The sequence below is a fragment of the Pelecanus crispus genome, chromosome 8 (assembly GCF_030463565.1).
Source record: "Pelecanus crispus isolate bPelCri1 chromosome 8, bPelCri1.pri, whole genome shotgun sequence".
Taxonomy (NCBI): Eukaryota; Metazoa; Chordata; class Aves; order Pelecaniformes; family Pelecanidae; genus Pelecanus; species Pelecanus crispus.
In genome coordinates, this window is record NC_134650.1 from 20,580,892 (window position 1) to 20,597,230 (window position 16,339).

Here is a 16,339-nt window from a genome sequence, read left to right on the forward strand (position 1 = left end):
AACCGTGACCCCACCTGCATGGGTGGCATTTGCTCTGATTTAAGGACATCATTTTGGGATCCAGCAGCACCCACATACAGCTGCAACTGGTCAGCACCAGAACCACTACAGGAGGACCGCAAATTCCCCTTGTGCAGAGTGGGGTGTTTGGGGTTCCCCCCCCAATAATCCTCTTTTTTCAAAGAAAATCAGGTACTAGGGAAAGAGCAAAGGGTCACAACTCAAAGAAGCCTCTGTTCCCAGCAGCAGTCCTCCCATCAGCGCAGGTGATGTTCTCAGCTTCGCAGCACAGGGAGGTTCTGCTCCACAGCTCCAGAAAACCCCATCTGCACCAGTGGCTGCAGAAACAATAGCATTGCCATTATGTTCTCTATTAGCAGGGACATTTTTACTGATTTTACTAGCTGTGCATCAGTAAGTGCTGCACAGCCCCGTGAATGCTGTTGCCATAGTCATAGGTGACAGTTCAAAGCAAGTCAGTAAGAGGAACATATTTCATTAATGCCTTCTGCTGCTGGGAATGCACCGCTCTTTCATGTTCTAACTCAAAGCCCACGCTGTGTGTACTGTGCCACTCCAATAAATCCACCTGAAGCCTCATCTGAATTCTGATCCACTGCTCTGGGAGAGCACACGGACATCCCAGAGAGCAACCCAGCCCCCTCACCAGGCTTTGGTTTTACAGCCAACTGGAAGCAATAACAATAAGCTAATCCTTGTTCTCATCTCAGGATTGAGGGAGTAGCTTGGGAATTACACATCTTGCAAAACTGCCTGCATATTTACTAGTTCAGGCAGGGTATCTGTCCAGCCATCCTTTCTCAAGATGGCTGGTGGTAATGACAGCACCAGTAGCACTTTGTGTGTCTATGAGCACAAATAATTCACAGAGCTCCCTTCGCTGAGCATAGGGCAGCACTGGAGAACAATCAAACAACAAAAGACATCAAGGAACACATCCCAAGCACCCTTCAGCTGAACCAGTGACATGAAGACCTGCAAGCACTCACAGACTCTTAGGATGAAGCCAAAGTTTGATGGGCAATAACAGTTAAGGAAACTGTTTTAAAGACAGACGTGTAAATTAGGATGTCTGATAGAAGAGGCGCACTCAGGACACAAACTGCAATCAGTGTCAAGTGAAGATCCCCATTCAACCACAATGTCATTTTACTGATGCTGGCATCTATGGCCAAGACCAGCGAGATGTGCTAAGTGATATGCAACGCAAGGGAGAAAGAGAAGGAAATTTAGCTGACCTGACCTGAAATTTTCTGCCTCTGAGCAATAGGGTCCCCAGGTCTGTAACAAGCACCCGTTTTTGCTGACTTGCTACTGAACAGCAGAGCAGTGTCAGTCACATGCCTTGGGAATGTCCCGTGACCAGAGACCCCTCCTCCTCTGATGACTGTGCAGCTACACCAACAGGAGAAAGAGGAGGTTTTAATTTGAAATTCAGCCTGTGCTTAAGAGAGGAAACAGCTGGTGGACAGAGGATTACTAGGAGGCCACAGGACACTCTGTCCTTCCCTGTTCATTACAGTCAGGTCTGCACAACCCTCTGCTTTCAAACAGATGAGCAGGACCAACCTGCAAATATGATCATCCTCTCTTCTTCGCAGAGGCACAGAGACCAAAGGCTCCTGTTAAGTACACACTGAACTAAGAAACGCCAGCCTGGAAATACTCATGTTTTGGTGGACACAGGCCCAGATGACCATGTGTCTGCTTAGCAGGTCTCAATCCTGAAGACCTGCCTCAGCTCTCCCTGCCCTGACAGTACTTGGGCATTGCACCATGGCTTCTGGCACGAAGCACAGGATTTCTTGGACTTCCTCTGGAAATGGGAGACATGAGAAGACAACTTGCCCATATTAAAACCCCAAATGGCTCTCATAAGACAGAGCACAGGTCCTGTCCTTCCAAACATGTCTACCCAGTGATGGTTACCTGCAGCACGTTTTCATGCAGAGGATTCAGGAGGAAGAGGTGAGCCGACGCGCAAGATGCAGCAAGAGCCACAACGAGCTATCAAACTTTGCACAATGTGAGCATTCCCCACTGCCTTCACTAAAAACAGGACTTGTGAGTCTCTGATACCGCTCTTCCCTCCTTAAAAGCCATCTTCGTCTTCTTTTCATGCTTTTTCTTCCCCAAGATGAGGCCTAGAAATGAATTGCACATGCCCTAGGTGCAGTGCCTAAGTGAGCTGCTGTGGCTCTGCATAGCTGATCAACAGGCACCCAGGAAGCTCCAGGGTCCTCCTGCTCCATGCATCTGCCTGACCTCCCTCCTGCCATGGACAGGTCCGCATCAGTAACATTTCTAAAAGGAGACAGGAGAGAAATTTCCTCTTCATTAAAACCAATACTAAAACTACAAAGACCCTGGAAGAGACCTGAATACACTTGACTGATCAAAGAACTGGATCTGAATAAAAATTAATAATAAAACCAGAATAAAATAATAATAATGAACCTAACACCTTATGTAAAGCTGAAGAAAAGCTCTGAACAGCAAAACCAAGCATAATGAGGAGCTTGCTTCAGAGACCCATGCAATGCTCCCAATAGAGCCCAAATTATTTTGTCCTCAATTCTCCCAGGACAAACTGGGCAGAGATTTCGCTGGGTACGGACCCACTGTACTCGGCTGGTGCAGGCTCCACGCAGCTTCATTCGAGGTCTACTGTTGCATCTGCTTCTGCCACGCTCAGGATGCTCTCAGCAGCTCTGCTCCTCCTGGCATCCTGCCATTGGGCTGCCTGCACTTGTGCCTCCAGTGGATATCCCCAGCTCCATGCAGGAGCCCACTGCACCAAGAGCCCCCAACCCCTGCCGAAGGGTCCCACCAAGCTCAAAACCCCACATGCATGGGTGAAAGACCAGACAGTGAGCACCACTTGTTTGCAAACACCTTCACACTACGAAGATTTCAGCGGAGAGGGCACAGCTGCAATACAGACCGTCCCATTGATGCCACTTATGAAATTGCTTAAACATTTGTTCTTCTTGCTTGCTCCTCATCATTTACTCCTACCAGGACTCTGCTCCAGCGTGTTAAAAACACTCCCACACAAGGGAAAAGCTGTGGGAACACCTTCCCGTATTTGACTGCCTACGGAGAACCCATGCAGCAAGGGGGCCATGCTTTTCGGTTTCATGGCTTGAGTTCTGCTGGTTAGGCACAGCCTGCCCCCAAGCAGCAGTTCTTGCTCTGATCTGCAGCAGAAGCACCGCTCTGAATTAGGACCAGTGCATGGGGAGAAATTCTGATGTGGGGTGGTAGGGATGGGGAGGGAGAAGGATAACCATGGAAGAAACATGTGCTTAAAGAGCCTGTCACCTATTGTGCAATCATGCAACTTTTATAACCGCCAATAACAAGTAATAACAATAAATATTAATAACCCCTACAAGCTACCTGCTTAGCCATAAGCTAACATCAGCCCCTCTAACAGCAGCTCAGCTACCATACCACCTAATGTTGGTCTTTCCTACAAGTGCTGTCAGGTGCCGATGCAAGCGAGAGCAGAGCACGGATGTATCCAGTGACCCAAGACAGCACAGCAGTGCCCAGGCACAGCGAGGGCAGCTCTTGGCACCCAGCAGCTTCACCAGCACCAGCCATGGCTCCACGCAGGGGCGGAGGAGTGGGTTGTTGCAGGTCATTTACGGATAAAGCTTGCATCGCCCCTTCTACCTGGGCACAGCAACTCCAGCCCTGTTGTTTATACAAACAACCTCAACCTCATGCAGTTTAACATTAAACATCGTTTAGTCTATCAATTAAATTTACTTAATGCAGAAACCAGCATTCACAGAAAATGCTGCTCTCCAGAGGGCAAGAGCACAGCTTTATACTTCAGAGGTTTGAAGTCTGAGCAAGGCTGCCGTCATCCTCTCCACCTGCTCATTAGCAGTGGTGGCAGAAGGGGCCACTCTCCACCATGGCTCAGCAAGATCCCTCATTCCAGGGGCTGCAGCCAGCATGTCTCCAGCAGTCCTCAGACCATCCACACTGGAGAGCCCTGGGTCCACAATGGGGGGATCTTCTGCTCTGCTCAGGATGAAGCGTACAAAAGCAGAGCATGCCTCAGAGATCAGAGGACTGAATTAATCATTTATTATTTACAAAAAACGCATCTATCTTCTGGCAGCTGCTCTCACAGGGCTCTGTGACCGCCTGCACACACACACGACACCCTCGCTCTGCGGAGTGTCGGGTCTAGCAAGCACGTTCAAGTCCGTAACAAGAGCACGGGGGCTGATTTGCACCAATTTAGGACTTGCCTGGAAATAAGAGATGCACAGGGACCTTCAGGACAAACATCTTTCTGAAAGCTGCCACACTGCCTGACCTCAACCATGCAAAACAGCTTTCCTCTTCCCCATCACCCCAAACCCCAGCTGAAAACGCCTCTCCTCCTGCCTGCACCTACTCCCTTCTTCTGCTCCTTCCTGCCATTGCCCATGCACAGCACATACAATTGAGTGATATTTCCCCCCCCACATGTATCTATCATTTCCATCAGCCCCTATTTGCAAGGTGACACCTTGGCTCAGACTAACCAGGAAGTCTGCCAGTGTTCAGCATATTCTTTTTATCCTCTCTGCTTTCCCAAGCTTGGAGAATCTAACAGGAAAGAAAGCGCACACCGCACTAGCCAGGGCATGGGGCACCCTGACATCCTGCTGCAGCTGGGCCCACAAAGAACCCAAGATTTAATCAAAATACTCCCAGCCTCTCTGGAAACAGCTTTTTATATTTTCCAAGTTCCTGCTGTTCACTCGTGGCTCTCACATCGAATAACTACCTCCTTCCCCCATCAGGTGCTGGCTTCCCTAAAAAGAGACTCAATTAAGAGGTTAAAAAAACATGCAAAATTCAGGCTCAGTATTACAGAAATCCGATGCTGATGTATCAGGCACACAACACCCACAGCAGCAACCACACCATGCTGCCTGCCCCAGTACAAGCATCTATCCCCATGTCTGTATCTCAGCCTGTCCTCGCCAAGACCCTCGCTGCTGGCTCCAGCTCAGCCTGGAGGTTTCCTGTCGGGATTGCCATCTCTCCAGAGCGGAGGCCACCCACTGCCACAGCCCTGCCACAGCCCAGCGCAGAGGTGCCCTGACAGCGGGCGAGCAAAGGGCCTCTCCAGCAGCTCTACTGATCTGCCAGCAATGGCGAGCTGTGAAGTTTATGAAAAATGCGTTTCCTCACCTCTCTACAGTGCACCGGGCAACCGTGACAGCTCTTACTCGGCATGAAGACCCACGGGCACAGGTCACAACAGGGAGCAGCACCACACGTGGGCAGCAAACATGTGGCTTGCCCACCACATGCTCTGGCTATGCGGCCAGGATCAACGTGGCTTCTCAACCTGTGGAATCAACTGCATGGCACACCTGGCAGGATGCCCAGCTCAGAACCTCCCTTGCAAGCCAGCTGGGCAGCCCCCACTTCCAGTTTTGTGGCAAGTTCCCAGTTGAAAAGCCACTGGGATCCGCCTCATGGGCCAAAGCCACCCAGAAGCTGCCAGATTGGCCACTGGCAGCAAAACCTAGAATAAAGCCCTAACAAGACAATCTCAAATCCTCCCCTGAAGGGGAATAAGCAGCTCTCCAGGGATGAACGTAACCTACTGCCAAGCAGATTCCCTCAGGACTGCTCCTGGCTTTGCCCCAACTCTCTGCAGGAACCCAGGCAAGTTGTTCCCCACGCCAGGCCTCAGAGGCTCCACTCCTAACACAAACACCACAGTTATAACCATGGGAATCACAGGGCTCCTTCCACTAACGTCTGCAGCATTATCTTCGCATGCTTGGATGAAAGGCATTATTCAAGTTTGCCTTTTTTTTTTTCCCCCCACTGCATCAGTACTTTTAAAGCGGTCTCAGAGGATGCTTTTCGTAAGCAATTAAAAAAGCCCTGGGACAGTAATGAGCATGAAGAGACAACGGGGAGACTACCAATACAATCATCTAGAAGCAACTCTCACCATGATTTCCATTCTTCTACTCAGGCATTTCCCACCATAGCAAAAAGCGAGTGTTGCTCCCCAAGCGCAAGAACCTCCCCAGTCTGAAACCAAAGCAGAACAGCCAGCCAGCAGCAGGCAGCATTTGTTCAGCAGGTTTTTTCCCCAAGGAAATTTAAAATAGCAAATTGCTCCAAGGGCTGCAAATGCAGAAGTAAATGCACAGACACGGGAAGCTGAAAGAGTACATAATTCCTTCCCTCTCCTGTTCTTCATCATCTGCCACCTCTACTTTAGGGAATGGTTTTTTGCCTTTCTGCTGAGACTGAGACATGCTCATGCTGCACCTAGGATCAAGATGCTCCAGTCTTTGCTGGTCCTTGGGTACTGTTTTAAGCTTAATAAAAATCAGGGAAGAAGCAAGGAAACTGCCTGCATGCAAAGCACCATCAAATGCAAGGAGTCCACAGCTGAAAAATACATTTCTTCTCCCATCTCTTGTCAGATAGGGAGAGCTATTTTAGATGGTACTTGCAGCAGCGTATGGAAAAAAGTTGTAAAAGTTGAAAAAATGTAGCAGTGCAGCATCCTTTTAATTAAACAATCCCTCAGGCACTGCAGAATCGCTCCAGCTAAGCACAGGCGCTGGACATTGTACATCCACTTCCTCGAGGGTAGGTGCAGGCCTGAGTCCTCCAGCAGAGGAGAAGTTTTCACAGACCCCTCTGGAGGCCCCACTGCTGTTATCAGATGGCCCCAATCATCCGCACAGGCTGAGACCTTCCTGCTGTCATCCTGCCTTTTGCCTCATCACCCTCTGCTAAGCAGAGTTTTGATCCCCCAAGTGACTCCTGGTTCAGAGACCTTCCTTCCTGTCGCTGCCTAGACATGAAGGATGCTGAGCTGGAGTTCCTGAGCATCTCAGCTTCTGACAGGCAGACTTTGATGTTGCACAGAGCACCCGTCTCTGCAATTCACCTGGTCTCTTCAAACAGCAGCAGAGCCGTGGCTTGTGATATGTGCAAAACACCATTTTCCTTGGGGAAGAAAAGCCATGCTGGCACTCATCTCCACCTTGTCACAGCAGAACAGGCTGTATTGGTGCTTCAAAGAGCTCCTCAACCTTAAATTCTTACGACAGTGACAAATCAGGGAACCTGCCTCTGTATGTCTCACGAATCCCAGCAGAGGTTATGAAACAGCATTTCTGCAAGTGCCTTAGCCACCATGGGAGCCTGTGTGTGCTGTCAGTCGTGCTGGTCACCGCATTCGAGGACTGCAAGGTCCGCACAGCTCCTCTCCACAGGGAAGGCTCGATCAACCGCTTTGCTACAGATGTTTGAACTGCAAGTCTGAGCCTCATAGGTGTGCACAATGAAGGGTCATGGAAAGAGATTCAAAGTAGTAGTAAACCTTCTAAGTAGTAGGACTGCTCCCAGTCCACAGGTGCCTCCTGAGCTCCATGACCATGCTCACTGCTCTTCAGAGCCATGGGGTTCAATCAGGAGCAATGCCTTAGCTCTGTCCCACTGCCCCTCAGCCACAGCAAAGGCAGGCTCCAGCAGCCCAAAACCTAGACTGGGCAGGGAGAAAAACAGAGATGCAACCAGAAGCCAGTGGTTTTCCTCTGTGATTTTCTCTTCCGAGGGACAACGACTTTGTTTGTAACCTCAGCACCCTTCAGTCCAAAAGAAAAGATCCACTGTTTCTCATCTGGAGCTTGGACCAACAGCCTAAGACCCAGCCACTTAAAAGGAACATCCTTTTGTTAGAGAATACCCTATAAAGAGCCATTTCATGGACTGGCATATCTCAGTAGCTGAGCAGCACCAATCCATGAAGGGTCCTTTTTTTGGCAGTCCTGGGTGTCAGTGCATCTGCTGCCTCTGCAAACCCTGCACAATGCACCCAGGCAATGGGAAGCAGCAGCCAAAGAATGCAGTGATTTTTGCTCTCTGTTTCTTGGACTTTGCTGTATGGCTACTTGCAAAGCCAAGGAGAACTCTGGAAATCTCCCCACCTGCTGTAAGAGCTAACAGCAGGCTGTTAGCTACGCATACTCTTTAAGCTCTGATGAAAGATACATCTGCAACACCTTTCTCTCTGCTCAGAGAGCAGAACATCCCGAGCAGCTTCCTGTACATCCTGGTGGTGCCACAGCCTCATCTTACCACATCAGGTGGTGAGACAGCAAGTCCATCACAGGACTGCCAAGCCACATCTGTATGGAGGGGGCTTCTCCCATGAAGACCACAGACTTCAGCTGTCCTCTCCTGCAAGCAGATTTTAATCACATGATGGACAAACTGTTCTGCAGAGCTTCTCCATTAGCTGCCATCTAAATACAGCTGCCATGTAAATCAAGGCCCTCTCAATGACAGCCTCCACAGTGACTTCCGGTGACCACAGATGTCACACATCGAGACAAGTTTTGGCACCGACTCTGAACCAGGGAGTGAGAAATCTCAGTGCACCCAGAAGCAGGCAGGGACAGTTACTCACATGTAGAAGGGTTTGCAGCATCAGGGTCAGACCACGTATTTTTTCTGAGGCAAGGACCCTGTCATTTACACATTAAATGGCACATTTATTCTGCTATTCAGGAAGAAATAATAATTACAGTGGCCTCCAGTCTCCAGCTCTTTCAGTCTGTACTTAAAGAAAGAGTAAAAAAGGACCAAAGCAAACAGCGCTTCCACAAAAATCTCTGAACTGGCTTTTAGTTGATGGACAAAAGAGGGCCAGCTGATGAACCGCTTCTCTTATTGTCCTGTCTAATTTCTATTCCATAACAGCAGCCAGGCACTGCAGGCAAAGCACTTCAGGAGGCAAAGCACCACTCGGATGCTTGAGCAGACCTGACCTTCAGCCTCCTGCCTCATCACAGTGCTCCAGGTGTGCCACAACTGCCCACAAACGTGCTGCCTGCAGTGCTTTCTTCTTTAATCGTAGGGTAAGGAGCGCTAAGCCAGCCCAGGCATCCAGTGGGCTCTATGAGGCTAAGTGCTTTCAAACAGCGCTGGAGGAGCCAGCACATGCCGGTGGGTCCGTCCATGTGCATGGCTACAAGGTGCTCTCTCACAAACCTGTTTCTAGAACACATAACTCTCCTTCTAATCAAGCAGTCAGTCCTGTTTCAGAGGAGATTTACACAGAGGTTTTTTTTCCTCTCGGAAGCAATAATAGATGGACAGCAGGAAAGAAAAGAAATAAATGAACATAGTAATTATTCCCAAAGTTGCAAATAGGAGTGATTCCTCACCCTGAGAGAACTCTGGAAAACAAGATTAAAATGCTTAGGGGACATATTCTCGAAACTGCAGGTAATAGAACAGATAAAGTGTATTTACAGGATCTCACAAGGGACGTGTACTTTTTATTCTGCTGAGGAACGTAATATTCCACTCCTCATTACAGAGTTAAAAGGGTGTCCTAAAAAAAGCAACTTAACAAAGAGTCTTTAATGGCAACTGCGTCTGGTTCCAGAAACACAGGCTCTCCTCTTCTGCCCCGCACACTGAGGCGCAACAAGAAACACAACAAGCATCTGCAGGAACACCCATCACATAAGCAACATTAATAATCTATGCAAATAGCACAATTTAACAACTGGCAAAAAGGAGGCTGGAATGGGAGGTGGTCTAAAACAACACTCCCTCTGCTGACACTTTCTAAGAGGAGGAGGAGGAGGAGGACAGGCTTGCCTTCCCCAACTTCCTCGGTGCCCACAAAGCCACGGCTGCCAGATAACAGACTGTGCCTGAAATACCTGCCAGCAGAAACAATTTGTCATGTGTCAGATCAAATAAACTCTTATGAGACCACTGTACTCCCTGAAGCAGATGGCTGCCAAACTCCAAAGGAGAACTCCAAGAAACCTAGCTGGCCAGTGTCAGACCCAAGTGCTTAGGAAGACCAGCACACTTCTTATTTTTGAAACACATCAGTACAACGCAATCTGTTCCTCTGCATCATTCCCATGCAAAGCAGCCATCAACAATATCCTTTATTAAAAAGAATTTGGTGTTTAAATTCTCACTCTGGGCTGAAGCTCCTCATAGTCCAGAAACTTCACGTTCCTCATCCAGCAGCACAGCATCTCGCTCATCCTAGGGAGGCATTAAGAAGGCTAATGTTTGTCAAAGAGCCTTGGCGCGGTAACGTGCTGCAATGGATTATCATCCATCTGAGCAAGCGCTCCTCCCCTCCTAGTGCTCTCTCATTAGAAGTGAATTCCCCCAAAATTGAATTTTCTTCTCTTTTTTTTTTTTTTCCTTTTAAATAGTCCTAGAGCCTTTTTTTTTTTTCGTTCAGTCCCAAGGGCTATCACAGCTTCCCATGCCCTGGGCTCATGTCATTCCAGACCTTGTGTCGAGGCCCCTCATGGGTCCCCCGTTTGCTGCGTGGTCCTGCAAGAACGATTAAAGCACAGGCCCTGGACTCTCCAGTGCTGGCTCTGCTGCAGGGCACGTTCTCTCTCTGTTACCCTGCTGGGCAGGAGAACAAGCCCCTAAACCTGCTCTGGGCACACCCACAAGATTTAATCATGCCAGCCAGTACTGTGGGGAACCCAAATCACTCACCTGCTCCTGCAAAGACCAGGCTGAAGCACTTACTGGTCTGCGCAGAGGGCAAATCCCTCAGTCCAGGGCTCAGCCACCAGCTCCAGATGTTCCAGATGCCAGCGTGCTTCATCTGGAGTCAGCCACCCAAGACCCACCACAGACAAGAAAACCGCTCCTTCTGTAGAATATGAACAATGACCCCAGAAAAGTTTGTCTGCCCAAGGTTCCTGGATTGGAAGCTTGACCAGCCCACAAAGAAGGTTAGCTTGTCGCAAAGTGAGAGCAAACTGGAGAAGGGCAGGAGATCCAAAGGAAGGATGAGAGAAGTAGGAAACACTGCCTCAAGACACCAAAATGCAACTGCCTGCCCCAAAACCCAGCAACAGAGCCTAGAGTGACACTACATATCAACAAAAAGAAGTGAGGAAAGGGAAAACCGGACAGCCTAAAGCAAGGAACAAGGGAAGAACAAGGTGGCGGGCACAGGGCTTTCCCCTTGGTATCGGTCATACCAGCACAAACCTCAGATGTGTAGGTTTTTTCACCATAATTTATTTAAAGAGCATCTGATGCCTCATGACAAGTTGTATTTAGACACCATTTATCTGTACCAGGACTCCTCTCCAGCCACAGGGACTGGTATCAAGCACAGGACACCGCTTTGCCAGCCTTATTTGGACAGGATCACTGTTTCCTACGAGCATCTCATCCAGTGCAGAAAACACCATCAGCCAGTACGTGCACCAGGAGAACTGTAAAGTACTCGTGGCGCGGCTTTCCAGCAAGGAGCAAAACACAGGCTGTTACTGTAATGCAGGAAGTGTTAAACCGAGATCTCATGGAGGAGGAGGTTAGCAGACAGAAGTCTGTCACTTACAGCGATGCTGTTCAGGCACTTACAGCTGCAGAGATGCCAGTCGACAGCCAGGTTCCCACAGCCTCTCCCAGGCTTTACAGGCTCCAATTTCCACCCAACAGCTCTTTGGACAGTGACCCACCCCAGGTCAGCTGGCAGCGAGCAGAGCCAGCAGCAGGCACAGCCAGCCCACGCCCCCCGCTGCCCCGGCACAGGATCCATTTGCAGGCAGGTTAAGCAGGCAAAGCTTTAGGCATCAATCCAGGACACTGCTTGAACTCACATCTCTCAGAGGAGCACCCCCCAGTCCTCTGTTCAAAAATTTACCTTTTTTTCAGCTTTCTGACTTGGAGAGATTTCAGAGAGAAATCAAAGGGCTGTAGTGCTCTGGGAGTCCAGGGCACCCACACTGATTTCCTCAGCAAATTCTGGTTATGTTTCTAAACAATGGAAAATTTCCCAATCACTAAGTGAGAACAAAAGCCACACTAGCCACCAGAAACCAGTCAGAACTCAGTGATGCTCCAGCCAGCAATCTCTCTGCTCCTCAAGCAATGCTCTGCACAAACCCAAACAAAGGAGCCCATTTACGTCATCACCAATGAATTTTTTTACCCCTAGAAAACTGGTACAAGTGGCATCATGCTTGTGAGTGCCATTATGATTTCCAACAGCCTCCTGCTGACGTTGAACAGACTTTCCAAGCTTCTCTGCATACATTTTGTACTTGATTACCCCATGCTTGCTGGAAGAAAAGGAATGAAAGGCACTCAAGAACCACTTGCTTATTCCCAATTTGGGTATAACAATGTCAAATGCAACAACATCATTTTTACCTCCTGGCAACCTCCCTGCACCAGTGCTGGCACACACCACATCCAGCCACTGGAGACAGGTATTTCCCACTGAAGGAACAAGAACCTCACACCCAGCCCTTCGGTTTTCAACCTTCACAAGGACCCATCTCTACAAGCCATAAGGCATTAAGCAACACAATATTCAAAACTAAGTCCAGAGCTTGCAGCAGAACCCAGCTCACCCAAGCTCCCGCTGGAAATTTTCCATAGCATAACAGTTTATTCTGTGGGCAGGAAGAGATCAAGAAAATTAAGTCAGAGTAAGAAGAAAAAACTCCCCCTAAAGTGAGTAACTGCACTCACGCAACAGTTGTGAGCAGGCCAAGTATATTTTAAGGGCTACACATTTTTACTTCCACAGTCTTGGAAAAGAAAATGGAGTGACTTTGTTCTGTATGCACATTGTCCACCATTTGTTATTGTCTGCCTATTGATGCTTACTTGAAAAACAAAATTTAATTAAACCCCACAGTACTGCGTAGCCTGCCTTTGAAATATGCCCGCATTAGTGGATCATTACAGTAAATGAAATACAGCTTCATATCGTATTTTTCAAATAACGTCCTAAAACATTTACAAATTAAATAATACTCTTGCAGAGAGAAATTAAGAGACACAGTGGCAAAGATATGTTTACACAAGGGCAAAGAGATGTTTACAGATAAAGTCTGAAATGAGACGTGGAGGCAGTGAGGCAGAGAGGTGCCAGAGGGCTCTTCTAGACCTTATTGAGACAGCGTACCAGAAACTAGACAAAGAAAGAGTGCGCCAGTGCCAGGTGAGCAGAAAGGGCAGCATCCCCAAACCTCCAAGGAGGTTTCAGCACGAGCTCATTCAGGGGCTGGGGTGCACTGGCACAGTCTGCCAAGCCGGGGAGGTGCCTGTACTCCTCTGCACGGATGAGAGCTCAATGCACCTACGCACCCTTTGTGTCCTTTGGAAACCCAGCCAGAGCCATACCAGTCACAGGGAAGCGAACCCTTGCAACTGAGTCAGAGCAGTGAAAATCTAGACTCTCAACAGGCTGAGAAAAGGGATGCAGAAAGGTGCTCTTGTAGCAGGATGAGAAATACACTGCTAGTATTTGCCAGGAACAGAAGACAAAGGGAGCTTTGGTTTCTCAGGGTAGGTAAAAGCACAAGCAGGTTAGTGAGTCAGTGTGGGTCACAGCAGCAATGCCTGATGCTGAGCAAAGCAAAGAAGCATGTTAAAAAGAAAGTGAATATTACATGAGCCTTACAGCTTGGGCTTGAACAGATCCAAGATTTGTCTTTTCCTTAATAGCATCTGGGCCAATGCCAAGTGTTCTTTGACAAATTATTTACTCTGAGAGATTTTCCCCTAAACAAGAGTAGCCCATTACTGCATCCTTCTTCACATGAGCCTGGAAAAGGCTGTGCCCTGCAGCTCCTACGGCCCCATCTCCATGGTGATGCAGCAGTGGAGGTAGCAACTCCGGCAAGAAGGCAAACCTCCCCAAATAGAATGCTGAGGATGGCAGAGCTCTCACTGGTGTGAGCCCCAGAAAAGTGTGGGCTGCTTGCGCTGAGTGTGAGTGGCGCTGGCAGGCAGGGCTTTCACAAGAAGTGGAGCATGCCAGCCTATGAGTAGGCTGGAAATGAAGAAGAAAACCTTGCAAGGGCACCTCTGGACCCATTTTACAGGAAGACAGTAGAAGATTCACAGCTGCTGCCCATGCCAGGGATCAGCAACTGACAGCCGAAATCCCGTAGGTCCTGCTGAGTTCTCATCAGCATGTGAATCTATTATTTAGAGGAAAAATATTGAGCCTGGCATATAATCATTGAAAGCTGTCAACCTCCAGCCTGTGCAGGCCTTCCTCTGCAGAAAGGATCCTTCTCTGAGGATCAGGGACTCCTCACCAACTTCACATTGCAAAATTAAAATGAACAGCTGCGGCAAGGGGTGATCCATTATGCATCATCACCTTATTGGTCCTACAATAATAATGAGCACTGGGACCCCAAGACACTACATAGCAAGGTTGCGCAAAAAACACTGCAATATAGAGAATGCAGCCCTGGATCCTTCCTAAAGGAAAAATATGGTGGTAGAGAGGCATTGGGAGTGACATAAAAGAGCTGGTACACAGAGCATCCTTCCTGCACTGGGGATGGAGACTCCGACAAGGCTGTGCAGGTCCAAACTGCAGAAGGCAAAGCGCAGCACTCGTGCACCAGCAAGGCAGCTGGCTCCTACCTGCTGACATGCTCTCCTCACTTCTCACACCAAAGCCTCCACTGGGATCAACAACTCACGTCTGCTCACCTGCACACCCCCACACCCACTCTCCCATCAGTGGACAGCATGAAAGTTGCCTGGCAGCACTCGGACAGATTCAGACTGGCTTTGTGCTTTCCAGGCTGTGGCAAAGCCTCCCTGGCACTTAAAAGCAGCACAACTGGCTTGCATAAAAGATGAAGATTGCTGAGCCTCCTGCAGCCTTCCTGAGGTGAGAGCAATCTGTGCATGCTGTAATCATCAGGCAGTGGGAGCGCACCGAAACCGGGGCAGCTAGACTGCAGCATCAGGTTAAAAATGACCAGTCTTCACATTTATGGGTATTTTAAGGAATATGGTCATCTACAGCTCACCAGCACTTTTATCCACCTCTGAACATACCAAGAACAAGGTTTGAACATTTCAAACAGACCAGACTGTTACTCCTGGTTTGCTGGAGGAAATAAAAGGAATGGGATGCCCAGTAGGGAAGAAGGGGTACAGCCCAAACACCTCTGAAAGTGCCCTACTTTTGCAGTTCAAGGTTAAACATCCCATTTGCACTAATTTCTGAGTCTGCCTCTCTCAAAAGCCGAGCCAGGTAATTAGAATCATTATAACTATTATTAGACCATAATATTATTATAGCATTTTTGCTACACTTGACATCTGTTGGCTGATAGATTTAACTGGTACATAAGAAATAATTGCGCATAGATTTCTTGCAAATGAGCACCAACACGGAAGACATTAAAGCGTTCTCCGTTGAAAAAGTTAATTTTATGGAGGCATGCTTGAAATAAAAATTCTAAAATTAACAGTTAAACCTTTAAAAACTCTCATTAAAGAGACTATTTGGGTTTAAAGTAGGCAGCCATTAAAAAAATCCTGACTTTTCTTTAGATGCTTAAAGGCATATATCTGGCTCAGTATCTCCTTCAGATCAACGTATGCATCTTCTTCCCACCTATGCCAGTGACCCAGAGGTTTCTAAATCATCCTTCCATCTTCCTTTTCCTCTCTCTGCAGCAGGCTTTTGAATTATTTGGGCAAAGAGTCTGACTGCACAGAGAACCAGTATAATCAGGACTCTTACAACCTGCTCACTGAAAATCCTATCCAATTATCAGCAAACACACATCTAGAATAAAATATAGCTTCTTGCATCCCACAAAGCCAAAAGAGCTTTGCAAACTGGACTTGGGATGCAATTCCTCCACCACTGAGATTCAGCCATCATCCAGAGTGGAACACAACCTTTCTACCAGTATTTAACTACAGCACGCAGCCCCCCTGGAGAGAAGTAAGGAAGAATCCAACAGAAACAAGAGGAACACTTTAGGGAGGCTGAATTTTCTCCCCTGGAACTGAAATTTGGTCAAGGCACCCACCACCAGCTGTGGACCAGTAAAGGAGAACAAACAGGGCACAGCTTCTCCATCCTCCCGATGATGTCCTTGAAGCACAGCCTGTGCAAACAGCTGTGGCCGGCTACATCAAGTTACCAGCCTTCAGAGGTGGAAGAGATAAAAACCACAGAGGAACCCTGTGTTGTCCTTGAACTCAGTAGGGACCAAATTTCACCCCACAGTTACACCAATGTGCAAAGAAAGACGCTATAGTGGGTGGAAGCGCACTTCAGAAAAGGACCAACCTCTCAAAATTCAAAAAGATTAACACAGCAGCTCAGTACTTACAGAATTCAGGGGTGGTTAGAGCTGGTCCTGTTTGGACAGTGACGTTTTCTCCAGTTAAATGTATTTCAGTTAAAGTAACTCCTCTTCCTTAAGCTTAGTTTGTGCTGAGAAGGTGACTGGCAGAGCCCTGGTGGAATGAG

The 16,339-nt window shown here is 48.3% G+C and overlaps 1 protein-coding gene across 1 annotated transcript in view; it reads right to left on the reverse strand.

Annotated features, from left to right (window-relative positions):
- Positions 1-16,339, reverse strand: part of SIL1 (SIL1 nucleotide exchange factor) — a 95,043-nt gene extending 78,704 nt beyond the window's left edge. Inside the window, exon 1 of the mRNA XM_075715340.1 lies at positions 16,200-16,339. The gene's annotated coding sequence lies outside the window, so the exon portion shown is untranslated. The remainder of the gene's footprint in view (positions 1-16,199) is intronic.